Raw genomic sequence first — 15076 nt, 5'->3', positions numbered from 1 at the left:
CCGGAAGCCAGTGCCAGCAAGTCTGCTCATTTGCCAGAGCAGAGCTGGGTTCCCTGTCAGTGCTGCTGACAGCAAAAACAAAATAATTACTTCTTAAAGCCATGTATTAATTGAAGCCCTTGGGAGAATTCAATTTGTGAAAAAATACAGAATTCAGTGGGAACAAAAGAAATACTGTGTTTAAAGTCAGAATAGAAAGGTTAGAGACTAAAGAGAGGTGAACTGAACGAAGTGTGGGGGAAACATGGTGAGCGGAAAGCACTAGGGAGACCAACCCGCACGATAGTGTGCTTTGCACACACCTCTCCACCTGCCAGTGTGGACACCGCCATCTGCACACTTACACCACCTGCCTCCCGCTATCCAGACAAAGTAGGGAAGACTCACTAACCTCCTGGTGTTGATTCTAGAACCTACTTATTTTAGGAAAGGGCACTGATGTCATGAGTACTGATTGGAGATTGAAGTCCACATGGCGTTAAAGGTAGCTCTGGGGCCTTCTTTCTTTCTCTTTTCTCCCTGTCCCAACTCCTATGACTCTTATCTCTAAATTATTCCTTGACTTCCTCAGCTTTGAGGAATAAACATAAAGTAGGAGGCTAAAATAGTTTTGTTTTTTTTTTCCTTTTTGCGGTACGTGGGCCTCTTATTGTTGTGGCCTCTCCCGTTGCGGAGCACAGGCTCCGGACGCACAGGCTCAGCGGCCATGGCTCACGGGCCCAGCCACTCCGCGGCATGTGGGATCCTCCCGGACTGGGGCACCAACCCGTGTCCCCTGCATCGGCAGGCGGACTCTCAACCACTGCGCCACCAGGGAAGCCCCTAAAATAGTTTTAATTCTGTCATTTAAAGGTGCTTTCAAATATAGGTTTTATTATGCTTTAAGTATGGTAAGGCCTCCAGATCAGAAGACAACTGCCACTGTAAAAATAGTTTGTTATACTCACAGATGCCAAGAAGAGGGGCATACTACATCATGGAGGGCTACATAGGGAAGCACCAGGGTTGGTCAGGAGGCAGAGGGAGAGGGGAAAATTGTGAGCAAGAGCCTTTACTATGATTTCTGAAGGAAGGAATGGGTCTGGCATGGTACATGGACTTAGGATTGGCTAATTTGGACAATTTCAATGGGCTCTGGGGCACAGAGTCAGTTCCTAGTCTGTCAGTTTTCTAGTACCTGACCCTGTGGAGATGAGGGCAAGTGGACAGTGGCCCAGAATGTGAAAGCTGGATAAAGGCAGTGACTGGGGATAAGGGCTCCGGATTGGTTGCTTTGCATTTGAAAGGCGTGCTAACTGTCCAGTTGTTCACTATCTCTAGGAATCGGCTAGCCCTGGGAGGGGTAGTCCCTCCAAGGTCAGCAAGGCCCTAGAAATGAAAGCATCAGAACACAGAAAATAAAAGACAAGGTTCATACAAGAGGCACTTGCATAGATTGAGTTTATGAGACTAGTAAAGCATTTCACTTGGTGACTTCCATCATAGCACAGAACTCCAGTTTTTGGAAGGTCAGGCTCCCTATAAATTCAAAACCAAAAAGGGTCCCACAGTGAACGCGAATAAACTGCTTCTATTTCTTGGGAACCATCTTCATCCTTACCCTGGGGATTTGCCCTCTCTGAATACTAAGAAAAATGCTTCAGGAGAAGGGTGCTTTATATTTCATTATTGACGGTTAACTTATCACAATATGAAGGAAAAGGATGGTTTAGGAACTGTGGATGAGAACAGGGAGATTTTCTCTCCATCACAAGGTGAAAATCCAGCCTAGTACATCAATAGTAGAAGCTCTTATCAGTCAATAGAAGTTCAGAGCCTTGGAGAAACGGGTCTGCAGGAAATTACTTTGCTGGAGTGAAAAAAAAAATGACATCAGGTTATTGGCCCCAAGCGGCTCTTAACTTCCAAAAATAAAATACAGATGAAGATGTCAAAAGAAGGGGGAATGTTCAACCACACTAAAAATTAAGATTTCCTACAGCATATTACTGGAGTTTGGAAAGAATTCTCTCTAGCACTAAGGCTGATGGAGTTGAATTGAAAAATATTATCAGTGGCTCATTCAATGAATACCAGTTTGCCGAACGGTAAGAAGAGCTTGCTTTCTTCTTGAACTGTTTACGCCCTGGTTGCTGGAACCCAAGAGAGGGTATATAGATTTATCGTTCTCTGGGATGGATAGACAAGCAAAGCAAAAACAGAAGCAAAATATGCCCATGGAGAAAATGTATTAACAATGAATAAAGGATGTCAGACCCGATGCTGAAAAATAAGCCTCTGAAATGGCTTTATTTCAGAAACGAAAGGAAATTGTTAAAAACTGTCAACCTTAACAGGATGAAAGATACAACTTTTGTGGAAATGAAGCAGGAAAAAAATAGGAATAGAAGAGTCTGAGATGAAAAGGGGACTGGGTGAGATAAAGAAGGTGTTCAAGAAAACTAAAAATGTAATGATAGCAGAAATCTGAACCACAACAATTACTGGGAAAAAACTGAAACTGTCAGAAAATCAAATCAGTGTAGAGGAGGCAAGATTTAGAAACTCTTCAGGAAAACAGAAAGAAAATAAAGAAATAAAAAATGATAAGAAAGAGGATGATAAATATCTAGGACAGAGAACAGAGAGTCAGCCGAGAAATTGTGTGGTGGACCTGAGGAAGGAAACACAATGACAGAACAAGAGCAAGAATCAGACAGAAATGTGTACCACTTCCCCAGACCAAAAAAACTGGGGAATTTGACTCGGTAGCCTTCATCACATTCCTAGAAAATTTAGTGCATCTTCACAAAATACTTGATATACAAGAACTACAAGAAAGGAAAAAAAATATATAAGCCTATAAGCCAAAAAGTGGGTTATGTGCAAAGGATAAAAATCAGGTTAGCCTCTGTGACACTAATCTGTGACTAGATTTTATGGTGTGAAAAGTCAGCTGATAACGACAGGAACCACTTAGTGCAAATAACTGTTGAGAATTTAGTTACAATATCAAAGACAAGTCCAAAAATACTTTTTGAAAAAGAAAGTATATATGACAAAAGAATAATTTAATTCTTAAAATTTAAGTCAAAAACTTAAAATTGTGTTATAAAACCCAAGAACTAAAAAAAAAAAAAACAACAAAAAACCCCCCAAGAATTAGGGCAATTAAAGTAGGAAAAAGGTTTTAAATCCCACATATCATATGAGGACTCAGAAGATTGCTATCCATTCTTGATTTGATGTAAGAAGATTACAGTTTTTAATGTTATTTAAAAAAAAAAAGGTTAAAGACAACCAACAGCAACATGAAATGCACAATACATGACCTGCAAATCAGGGAAGATAAATGCAAACGTATCACAATATGATCCTGGTTTTAGTTTTTAAAATGCCTATTAAAAAACTCAAAATGGATTAAAGACCTAAATGTAAGGCCAGACACTATAAAACTCTTAGAGGAAAATATAGGCAGAACACTCTATAACATAAATCTCAGGAAGATCCTTTTTGACCCACCTCATAGAGAAATGGAAATTAAAAAAAATAAACAAATGGGATCTAATGAAACTTAAAAGCTTTTGCACAGAAAAGGGAACCATAAACAAGATGAAAAAACAACCCTCATATGGGAGAAAATATTTGCGAATGAAGCAACTGACAAAGGATTAATCTCCAAAATATACAAGCAGCTCATGCAGCTCAATATCAAAAAAACAAACAACCCAATCCAAAAATGGGCAGAAAACCTAAACAGACATTTCTCCAAAGAAGATATACAGATTGCCAACAAACACATGAAAGGATGTTCAACATCACTAATCATTAGAGAAATGCAAATCAAAACTACAATGAGGTATCACCTCACACCAGTCAGAATGGGCATCATCAAAAAATCTACAAACAATAAATGCTGGAGAGGGTGTGGAGAAAAGGGAACCCTCTTGCACTGTTGGTGGGAACGTAAATTGATACAGCCACTATGGAGAACAGTATGGAGGTTCCTTTAAAAAACTAAAAATAGAATGACCAAATGACCCAGCAATCCCACTCCTGGGCATATACCCTGAGAAGACCATAATTCAAAAAGAGTCATGTACCACAATGTTCATTGCCGCACTTTTTACAATAGTCAGGACATGGAAGCAACTCAGCCATAAAAAGAAATGAAATTGAATTATTTGTACCTCAGTAGGTGGATGGACCTAGAGTCTGTCATACAGAGTGAAGTAAGTCAGAAAGAGAAAGACAAATATTTTGTTCCTTTTTATGGCTGAGTAATATTCCATTGTATATATGTGCCACATCTTCTTTATCCATTCATCTGATGATGGACACTTAGGTTTTTTCCATCTCCTGGCTATTGTAAATAGAGCTGCAATGAACATTTTGGTACATGACTCTTTTTGAATTATGGTTTTCTCAGGGTATATGCCCAGTAGTGGGATTGCTGGGTCATATGGTAGTTCTATTTGTAGTTTTTTAAGGAACCTCCATACTGTTCTCCATAGTGGTTTAAAATAATAATACAAATTATATATATTTATATAATATAAATATATATATTATATTTATATAATAAATAAATATAGTTAATTTTATATTAACTTTTAATATAAAATGTTTTATTCTTAAAAAAGAGATGTCTCTCATACATAAATGAAAAGAAATTCATTGGCATTTTCCAACCAGTTTCCATGACCAGCATTTGTTTATTCTGTGCAATTCACCATCGGAACGGCCCTCATGGGCAGACTCAATTAAAAAGCCTATGAGAAAATGGTCTTAGTGCAAACTTCAATTGGATTTTTGGAAAAAAATAATCTGAATTGCTTTAGATAACTATTTTGAACATTTACTGAGGTTATATAGAAGGTTCTTCTTTTCTTTAAATTCTAGATTGGCAATTCTTTGTGTGCCTTTGTCTTTGATTAGACTATGGTCTCTTGGAGGCCCAAGATTTTTTTTTTTTCCGATTCCCACTACCTACCCCAGAACCTGAGTATATGATTGTTCCATTGAAGTGAAATGAAATGATGTAAATGAAATTATTCTGCCACATGGTTGTTGCCATCACCATGTTCATTCCCATTATTGGACAAAAGGCATTGAACTCACAGCTTCAGCTTTCTTTAGTTGCATCTTGGGCAATTTCAAACTATTCCTCCCTCCAATTTTTTTTAAAGTTTACTCACACCTGCAAAACCCAGGTGGTGTTTGTTACTATAAATGCTTTTAATTACCAGTAGCTTAAATGTACCATAGTTGTAAAATTGTATTTTTTTTGCTTACATTTAAAACTTTTTCCATCATCTGACTTTATTTAGGTCCTGACTTTTCTTCCCCCAATTTCTATATAGCTGCATTAATTTTACTTTCTTCAGAAAACCTGAGCTAATAATTTAAACATGACATGCTTTTTCACAGCTCCAGGCCTTCACTCATGCTGTTCACTTGGCCCAAGCCTCCTTTCCCTTCCTTTCCCCCCATCATATTTATACTCATCTGAATTCAAATGTCACCTCTTTGATGAAGCTTCTTTCCCTATGAGTTTTCATTGCACACTGTATGGTCATTATGCTAATGCTTCTCCAGCAGGGCAGCGCCTGTCTCCTTCACACCCAGCCCCCTTCTTAGAACACTATGACATACAAATATTCAATAAACCCAATTTACTGAGAGTTGACCATGTGCAAAGTCCTCTACCAGACCCCCAGGGTACAGCATTGAACAGGCAAGTAACAGTGACAAGGTACTGTCCTCAAGTAACTCCCAAGCTTGTCTAATAAGATAAAGATTAGTTTTGATAGAGCTGTGACCAAAATAGAATGAATACGTGCAGTGTCTGTTTAGATAGGAAGGGTCTGTTCTGATAGGTGATCAAGGCAGGCCTACTTGAGGGGAATCTAAGGCCAAGGTCTGAAATATAAGAAGGAGCTCACCACGCGGAGAACCAGGTAAGCGCCTTCCAGGCAGACAGAATAGCACGTACAAAGGCCCTGAGGAAGGCACAAGCTTGCTCTGTTCAAGGAAAAGGCCAGTGTGCCTGGAGCAGAGGGTGAGAATCACCCCCAGTGGAGAAGAGTGGTATGAGTTGAAGTCAGGCAGGGGGACCCCGATAACGCTGGCCCTGCAGCCAGCAGGGAATTTTGTTTTAATTCCATTGGCCATGAGTTCCCACTCAAGAGTTTTAAATTGGGAAGTGACATTACCTCATTTCTATTTTTAAAAGGTCACCGTGAAAGTGGATTGTTGCAAGACATATTTTGGGTGGATAGTGGTGCTGTTTACCAGGGTTGGGAAGAAGGTGGGGTGTGGAGTGTGTTTCCGGGGCTGGGGGTAGGTTTTAGACACAGTGTGTTTGAAAGTGGAACAATCAAGTAGGTAGGCAGATTTATGAATTCACACTTCATGAGAAATGTCTGGCTCAGAGATTTAATTTAGGAGATAGTCGCATCTAATGGTATTTCAGGCTATGGCATAGTAAAAGATTATTTTGGAAGAAATGGAATAGGACCCAGGTCAAGTCCTGAGGCAACCAATCATTCAGAGGTCAGATGGAAGAGGGAAAACTAGCACAGGAGTCCAAGAAAGAGAAGCCAGTAATGTTGGGGGAGTGTGACTTGAAGGGAAACAAAAGGAGAGTATTTTAGAAGGAGGAAACAGCCTGCTGTGTGGAATGATGCTGGCAGAGTGAGTGAAGGAAGATAGAAGATGTCCTTCTGTGTTGATAAATCCCAGGTGGTTGGCCGCTTTGTCAAAAGCAGTTTTGATGGGGTGGTGGGAACAGAAGTCAGGTTGGCATGGATTGTAGAGACGGTGGAAGTGAGAAAGTAGAGACAGTGAGGGAGTTGGCCTTCAAGACAAATTATGCTGTGAAGGGGAGCAGAGAAGTCACTTTCTACCTATCTCCATAATACATACAGGACATAAGGTTTTGAACACACTATAATACTTCTTCACTACTGCTCAAAATATAGCAAGAGGGCTTCCTTGGTGGCGCAGTGGTTGAGAGTCTGCCTGCCGATTCAGGGGACCCGGGTTCGTGCCCCGGTCTGGGAGGGTCCCACATGCCGCAGAGCGGCTGGGCCCGTGAGCCATGGCCACTGAGCCTGTGCGTCCGGAGCCTGTGCTCCGCAACGGGAGAGGCCACAACAGTGAAAGGCCCGCGTAACCGCAAAAAAAAAAAAAAAGTAGCAAGAATCAACTGACCAAACAGCAATATTTACAAGAAATGGTGTGGTTGGGAGAAGTCTTCTTTTAATCACGTATTGAAACCAAGTTCCCCTGAGACTGAGTTCCCCTGCCAAGTTTATGATTAACTTCTTTATCCAAAATTTTATTCCTTTTCTTATCCACTCTGACCTCAATCCTGTGCTAACTGAATGCTAAACATCCAGTGTAAGATGAATAACACTGCTGGTGTTGATAACACTGTTAATGTACTGAGACTCAGGTTGCTTCTCCTGGGTAAGACGAGCTAACAGACCCACCCCGCCGTGCCCCCTGGTCATGAACCACCAGACCAGAGACCCCTAAACTGCAGGCATCTTGACTCCCAAAACTACACCTAAGAAATGTCACAAGACGATGAGTACCCCAGCCTCTTTGTTCTTCCCCTTTAAAAAATCCCTAACTCAAAGACCAAGTTGGAGTGGATCTGAGGCTTGTCTCCCACTCTCTTGCTTGGCGCCCTGCAATAAATCCTGATTTTGCTGCAAACACCTGCCGTCAGAGTTTAGCTTTCTGTGCCGTGGGCACATGAGCCCTTGCTTGGTTACAGTGTTTTTTCGTTCATTTCTGTACTATCCTACACAGCTAAATTAACAATAGCTGACATCTTAAAGGGAATTATAATTTTCCAACTAAAATATTAATTTATTCAATACTCCTAACAACCCTATGAGACAGATACTCTGACTATCCCATTTCATAGATGAGGAATCCAAGAGAGTTAAGAGATTACACCAGACCACAGAGCTAGTGAGTGGTAGAGGCAGAATGAAGACCCAAGTTCTAACTCCAACGTCTGCATTCCCAACCTTTGCAAAACAAGAGGTGGAGATAAGAAAGAAGTTATTAATGGCTTAGGATAAACACTGGAATCTTAGCCATCCTCATTTAAAGAAAAATGGTCTTTCTCAATTCACTAATAATTTTGGTAACAAGATGAATGGCTTTGTTGAATAATCCTTAGTAGTAATTTAAATAATTCTGCTGGTAGCTAAGAATAAATGAATGGAGGCCTTAGGTATGATTCCTTCCCTTTTTTTTAGTGCTAGAAGGAAAGGGATTTAGGAAACGCTGTGAACTTCCTACTAAATTTGGAATACTGAAGACAATATTCTAAATAAAGTCTCTTACAATATGCCCCAGATATTCATAAGAGAAGTGTCTGAGTAAAAGTAGTAGTACATGCTTTATCTACTGGATTTATGAAAATGTGCTTATAGCAGTAGCTTCTAGGCATGTTTAAAAAGAAAGTAGGTTCCCCAAACATTTGACAAACTTCCATCAGTAGTTAAGGCAACATCCAGGTAGAAAAGTTGAGTCACATGCATTACCTAAAGAGATCACCAAATGCATAAACATCAAGAAATGATACACAGGAAGTGTGAGCATACACAGGATGGATGCCCCCTTAAAACAGAACCCATATGGCTCTTCAAATATGGCTCTATGCATTAAGAGAGCAAAGTGACACAACTCAACTCTAAGAGATGTTTAAGGCAGACAGTCATTCAATCATACATGCAGTTAGTCATCTCACAAATGGTTTTGAGTTTTTCTGAGCACTCAGCATTGCAAAAGAAGAGGCTCAAGCTCTTGGGGAATTTATGATCTTCATGGAGAGATGAGTTCTTTGGCTTATCTGTTGAGCACCATAGGAGTGATAGACATAAGAGTGACATTAGGATGAATGAATACAAGGCATAGTTTAAAAACTTTTTTTGCAATTTTTAAGGAAATACGTGCCTGGTGTTTAAATTACAAACAAAAGAAGTAAAACAAACACACACAATTCATCCTTAGAGAGCATTGATATTTTTGGATATGCATTTGTACAGTTGAAATATAATGTACATACAAACATCTATCTCTTTTTTTCATTCAATGATATGTAGTGTTTCATACCACATGATATAATTTCTAACATCATTAAAAATTCTTCATATATACAGGCCATTTTAATGATCATTTATACTCCATTATATGGATGGATGAACTGTAACTTATTAAAGCATTGCCCTATTGTTGACCATTTGAGTTTCATGCAACTTTTGATTGTTGTAGCTATAAGCTAAGCTGGAATAAACACATTTGTGCCAATCATGTTTGTCTTTTTTTATAAATTTATTTTATTTTTATTTTTGGCTGCGTTGGGTCTTTGTTGCAGTGCGTGGGCTTCTCATTGCGGTGACTTCTCTTGTTGCAGAGCATGGGCTCTAGGCACATGGGCTTCAGTAGTTGTGGCACATGGGCTCAGTAGTTGTGGCTCGTGGGCTCTAGAGCACAGGCTCAGGGGTTGTGGCGCACGGGCTTAGTTGTTCCACGGCATGTGGGATCTTCCCAGACCAGGGCTCGAACCCGTGTCCCCTGCGTTGGCAGGCGGATGCTTAACCACTGCACCACCAGGGAAGCCCTCATGTTTGTCTCTATCCCTTATTATCTCCTTAAGTATACATCACCAGGAGCGAGTGAAACTTCAGGGTCAAAAGATATGAACGTTTTTAAGGCTCTTGTCAGATCACTTTCCAGAAAGACTGCAGCAATTTCTACTTCTTCAAGGAATGTATAGGAGTGTCTGTCTCATTAAACTTTGGACCACTATAATCCCAACTTTAAAAAATATACATTTGTTAGTTTGATGAGGAAAACAATTAGTCATAGTTATTTGAATTCTTTGAGATTTTATTTAAATTCCATTAATGTTCCATAAGCCACCTGCATTTCTTCTTTTATAAATTATCTGTTAATATCATTGCTCATTTGCTTTTTGGAGTTTTAGTGTTTTAATGATGTGTTTCAGTTAATTGTATATCAATATCATACCTATTAACAAATATTTCAAAATATCTCCCTCACTAACAGTTTGCCTTTCAATTGTGTCTCTGCTTCCTGTCCACAGGATGGACAGGAAGCAGAGGCAGAGATGCATTAAAGCATCTCTTTGGGAGGAAGAGGGTTCAGGTGGGTGTGGAGTTTCCAGACACATGTATGCCTCTCTTCTGGCAGATGAGGGTGAAAAGTGTGCTGGTAAGGGCTGTGTACGGTTCATACTTCACATTCTTGTTAGTACGTAGCGATGAACTATTGGAGGCTTAAAAAAAGTGACATAATCAGATCTGCATCTTAGAAATCAAGATCTAGTGGTAGGGAGGAGGATGGATTAGAGGGAAAGACATTTTCAGTCAGCTCCTGGACTCCTGGAAGACCCTCCTCAGTGGTCTCCTGGGTTTAACTGATACAACTTTAAGTTTCTTTATGTTTAAATTTAAATATTTAAACTTAAACTAAAATATGGAATGAAGTAGGGTCAATAATTCTTTCTGAGAGAAAGAAATAAAATAGGTGAGGATGAGTGAAGAGATCAATAAATTGAAAGTGTTCATGGGACTGATGTTAAGGGAACACAGGCCTTTCTTTTGTAGTATGTGCCTGTTTGGTGAAATATTTGACTAAATCCTGGCAATCATATAGAAAAGTAGCAGAGATGAAACTGTAAGAGATGGGCTAGCCTGACAGCAGAAGGCATTAGTGTTAGAAGTTAGAATTATTTGTAGATAATGGGTAATCTAAAGGTTTTAGACATGAATAGAGTAGCTTATTGGGAACATTAGCCTGGGAATGTACAGTTTGGATTGGAAAGAGAGACCAACTAGAAGCAGAAAGCTCAGTTATGAGTTCATTGTTTTGGCACAATATTTCCAGAGGGCAATTTGGTGATAATGCAGCAACATACATAATACATCCATCTTCTGGCCCTACAATTTCACTCCTAGAAATTTATTAAAGAAATAATAGGGAAAGTGTTTAGAGTTGTATGTTCAAAGTGTTCATTGAACTGCCATATATAATAAAGAAAACGTAAAAACTAAACTTCCAACAATTCATAAGATGAAATACTGTGAAGTGATTAAGTACCATGAAGTAAATCTGTATTTATGAACTTTGAAATGGTTTCATAATATACTTAAATACCCTACATTTAGAGTGCCTCCTTCACTTTAATCCATATGTCATCCTATCCTGGTGATGCTTGTAAGATTGTTATCACAGTGGTGATTTCTAAAGCAAATCTTATTTAAAGTAAACTTCACAAAATAGAATGGTTCAATTCTCCTCTTTCCTTCCTATAAGGAATGAAGTAAAACAGGACAAGGGCCAGGGCTTGTTTATACACAGTCCCTGATGCAAAACAGCACTCCATAAGTCTGTGCCTAATGTTAAATTAGTGCAGGTTCTGTGTTCTGTAGGTTAGTAATACACAGTAATATACCAATTCTTTTTCATATCAATGACTGCCAAGGCACTTTTCTCGAAATACAGTTAGTCATCTGAGGGCTTCAAACTTAGGTCTTCAACAGTCTCCAGAAGGTCCGCTAGAGAGATGCGGTGTGGACTTCTACTATAGCAGAATGATCCTGGCTCTGGATTGAGAAATTTGCTTTCAATTTGCATCTGTCACTTTACAGGTGTATAAATTTGGCAAGTCACTTAACCTCTTTGAGTCTCTGCTTCATCTTTAAAATGGGGATAATAAAATATCTTTCCTTTAGTTGTGTAGCTGAACAAAAACAAAAGCCCTTCCATTACTTAATCCTTGCTACTCCACATTAGAAATTTCAGACAAGGAATATCAATATCTAGAAAAAGTTATTTTTTATCTTACTTAAAAGTAACATACCCACAACCCACTATCCAGAATGCTAAACTGTTTTCTCTTTATAATTAATCTCTTTGGAATAAACCACAGATCATTTCCCCCAAATATTACAGAACTTTCCTATTTTCATAAGTTTATATGCAAATTGAAGATCTCACCTCAGTTATGAGTACTCAAGATAACATAATTATGTTATTCATGTAACCTACCTTGAACTTATCTTCAAATCCATAGTGTATTTTCCAGAAAAGAGAGCCTACCTTCTTTAGGTTCATCTAAAATGTTTTTGCTCGTGGAAACAAAATGCTATTTAAGATTTTTGCCTTCAGGCAAATATATAGGGAATCTCACTTGCCCTTTACTTTCCCTGTTTGTGTCCCAAATACTAGACTCATTAGGGGAACAAATTCACATGCTTATTTGGAAAAGAGGAGCAGCTCCATCACAAGGATCCCGCATGCAACCTTCATGTAACCATACACCTCCTTTCTCCCTCACTTTCCCATCCACCATCGGTGACCCCTGGCAACCACTAATCTGTTCTCCATTTTTATAGGTTTGTCATTTCAGGAATGATATTTAAATGAAATCACACAGTGTGTGATGTGTGACCTTTTAGGGTAGGATTTTTTTTTTTTTTACTTAGCATGATTCCCTGGAAATTCATCCAAGTTGTCATCAATATTTCATTCCTTTATATTGCTGAGCATTATTCTATGGTATGGATGACCACAGTTTGCTTAGCCAGTCCCCTACTGAAAGACAAAATGACTAATTTTAAGTTTAAGGTTTTGATGAGTTTTGACAAATTGATATGCCCTGGAATCATTGCCATAATCAATAAATAGGACATTTACCCAAGAGAAAAGAAAATATACGTTCACACATAAGCTACATGAACCTCTGTAGCAGTTTAATTCATAACAGCTAAAAACTAGAACTAAACCAAATGGCCAACCACAGATGAGTAAATAAATGAATAAATAATGATATATCTGTACAATGCAATACTACTCAGCAGTAAGAAGAAGTGAACTACCGATATAAACGTCACACATAGCGAAAAAAGGCAAGACATAAAAGAGTATATGCTCTGTGATTCTGTTTATATGGATTTCTAGAACAGGTAAAGCTAACCCGTAGTGTCAGAGAGCAGATCAGTGATCACCTAGAGCTGGGTGAAGGGAGGCGAGAGATTGACTGCAAAGGGGCACAAGAAAACTTTTCACGGTTTAAGAGAACACTTTAAACCTGCAACCTGGAGAGAAACTACTGCTCAGAACAGAAGGGCCTTACTTTCACAGAAATCAAGAAACTGGTGCAAATTAAATTTGTTTATGGAGGATAGGAAAAAGAGTAAAGTAGGAATAGAGGCCCAAAAAACCAAGGTATAGAAGAATAATGAACCCCAAAGGTGAAAATAGAGGAAACCTGGAAAAAAAACTTATCAAAGCTTCAAACTGCAGAAGGCTGATGGGAACATTGTAACACGAGGATGTGAGCTTCATCTATTTGACATCAAGTTTATAGTATGCAAATTCCCCCTCCTTCACTTGTGATCTTTACACAGCTGTGTGTCTGCCTTTCTTTGGGTCCTGCAGGAGAAGTTAGCCCAGTAAATGCAGAAGGAAAGGGTGTTGAGATTGCAGGTGTGGTCTTTGACAGGAAGATTCTCTGATTCCACTAATTAGTAAAGACATGAAATTATCTCTAATAGCAGAAAGCAAACAAGGAACAGTTTCTTGGCTTTTCTTGGGACCCTTTCATGACAAAATACATTGTCATATTTTCCACCAAGATCCTTCTGGAAGCCCTCTCTATCCCTCTGAAAAGCATGTAGTGCTAATGTAGTAAATGGCATGCCTAGATAGAAATAAGCCCTTACGGCACAACATATATGCCAAATTCTTTCCGCCTTTGAAGGAGACAGTACTTACCTGGGTTGTAGGGAGAGAAACTGGAGCAAAGACAATGGAAGACTAGCGACATGAGTTGAGTCTGAAAGAGAACAAAAGAAGGGAGGTTCAAATCCAGGTGAGAATAGGGATAAACGTCCATTCCAGGGGACTTGTAGGTGAAAGAGAAGTGAGATATGGTTTCTGGAATTCAGAACTGGGGAAATAAACTAAAGTAAATAGGAAGCCAGCTGGAATTAAATTGTAATTGGGGAGAATTATCAGTAGATGCTAAAATCACTGGGTAAAAGATTGTTCTGGAATAGGCTACTTGTACAGTGTAAAATATCCTCCCACAGATTTCTTATTAGTTGTCAAAGGACAATGTCCTTTTTCACTGGCCTAATCTAGCTGGTGGTGACAACCTTCCCAAGAGTGGCACAGACTGACAATGCATATATGATGGGATGCAGCATCAAGCACCCGTATCACCCATGAAGTGTTCATGCCAGAAATGTTTAACCTGAAGCTCATCACACCTAACGCCTACAGAAGCACAAAGGATAGAGGGATAAATAAAATGAAACCATAGGTAACAGGCAAATCCAGAGTGTTTGCTGTTCTATAAGAGGACTTGCCTGTACCCTATACATTATTAGTAATAGTAATTAGTAATAGTTCTAGATAGAAGGAAGGATTTCACCTCCTAATACTGTAGGCCTTAGATAAAGTTAATTGACAAGTTATAACTCAGATGACTAAAGAAGAAACTCCAGATAGATCTTTAGACCCAGTGCTTAATAAGCAAAAAATTGGAGGTTAAGGCCAGGGTTTCATGCTATAGCATTTGTAAAATATAAGTACACATGTTAACTAAACTATTAAATATGTATAGTTTTCATTCAACATGAGTTCAGTCATTTTCAACTTGTCCTTTTGTTGTTGTCCTTATAGAGTCTCACATAAAAGATGTCTCTTCAGAGATGAAAGATGTCTCTTGTAGCTTTTTACAAGAACTTGGTAGACCCCACTTCATTCCAGTAGACAAGATTCTAAGGCTCAAGGAGAGCACCTTACAGGAGAAATCTATTAATTCAGTGGAATCGGCCCAAGTATTCTGCATCAGCTGGCCAATACAAGTAAATCTAAGTCCCTGCCAGCTTTCGATAAAATAACTCAGGACTGCTCCCTCCAAAAAACATAATTTTGTCCCTTACGTTTTATTTTGAAAAATTTCAAGCATACAGAAAATTTGAAAGGCTATTTAAATAAATGCCTTTGTACCCTCCTTGTATGTTCAAGAATTGTTAAC

The 15076-nt window shown here is 38.9% G+C and overlaps 2 protein-coding genes across 4 annotated transcripts in view; one reads left to right on the top strand and one right to left on the bottom strand.

Annotated features, from left to right (window-relative positions):
• Positions 1-15076, bottom strand: part of GPR141 (G protein-coupled receptor 141) — a 182518-nt gene that overhangs the window by 158729 nt on the left and 8713 nt on the right. For both annotated transcript variants that reach the window (XM_019925388.3, XM_019925394.3), the window contains exon 2: positions 13807-13867. The gene's annotated coding sequence lies outside the window, so the exon portion shown is untranslated. The remainder of the gene's footprint in view (positions 1-13806; positions 13868-15076) is intronic.
• The window catches only part of LOC109548348 (THAP domain-containing protein 5), a 217697-nt gene that overhangs the window by 194772 nt on the left and 7849 nt on the right, over positions 1-15076 (top strand). The window lies entirely within an intron of this gene.

Source organism: Tursiops truncatus, chromosome 9 (genome assembly GCF_011762595.2).
Source record: "Tursiops truncatus isolate mTurTru1 chromosome 9, mTurTru1.mat.Y, whole genome shotgun sequence".
NCBI lineage: Eukaryota > Metazoa > Chordata > Mammalia > Artiodactyla > Delphinidae > Tursiops > Tursiops truncatus.
This window is presented reverse-complemented; position numbering and strand designations above follow the sequence as displayed.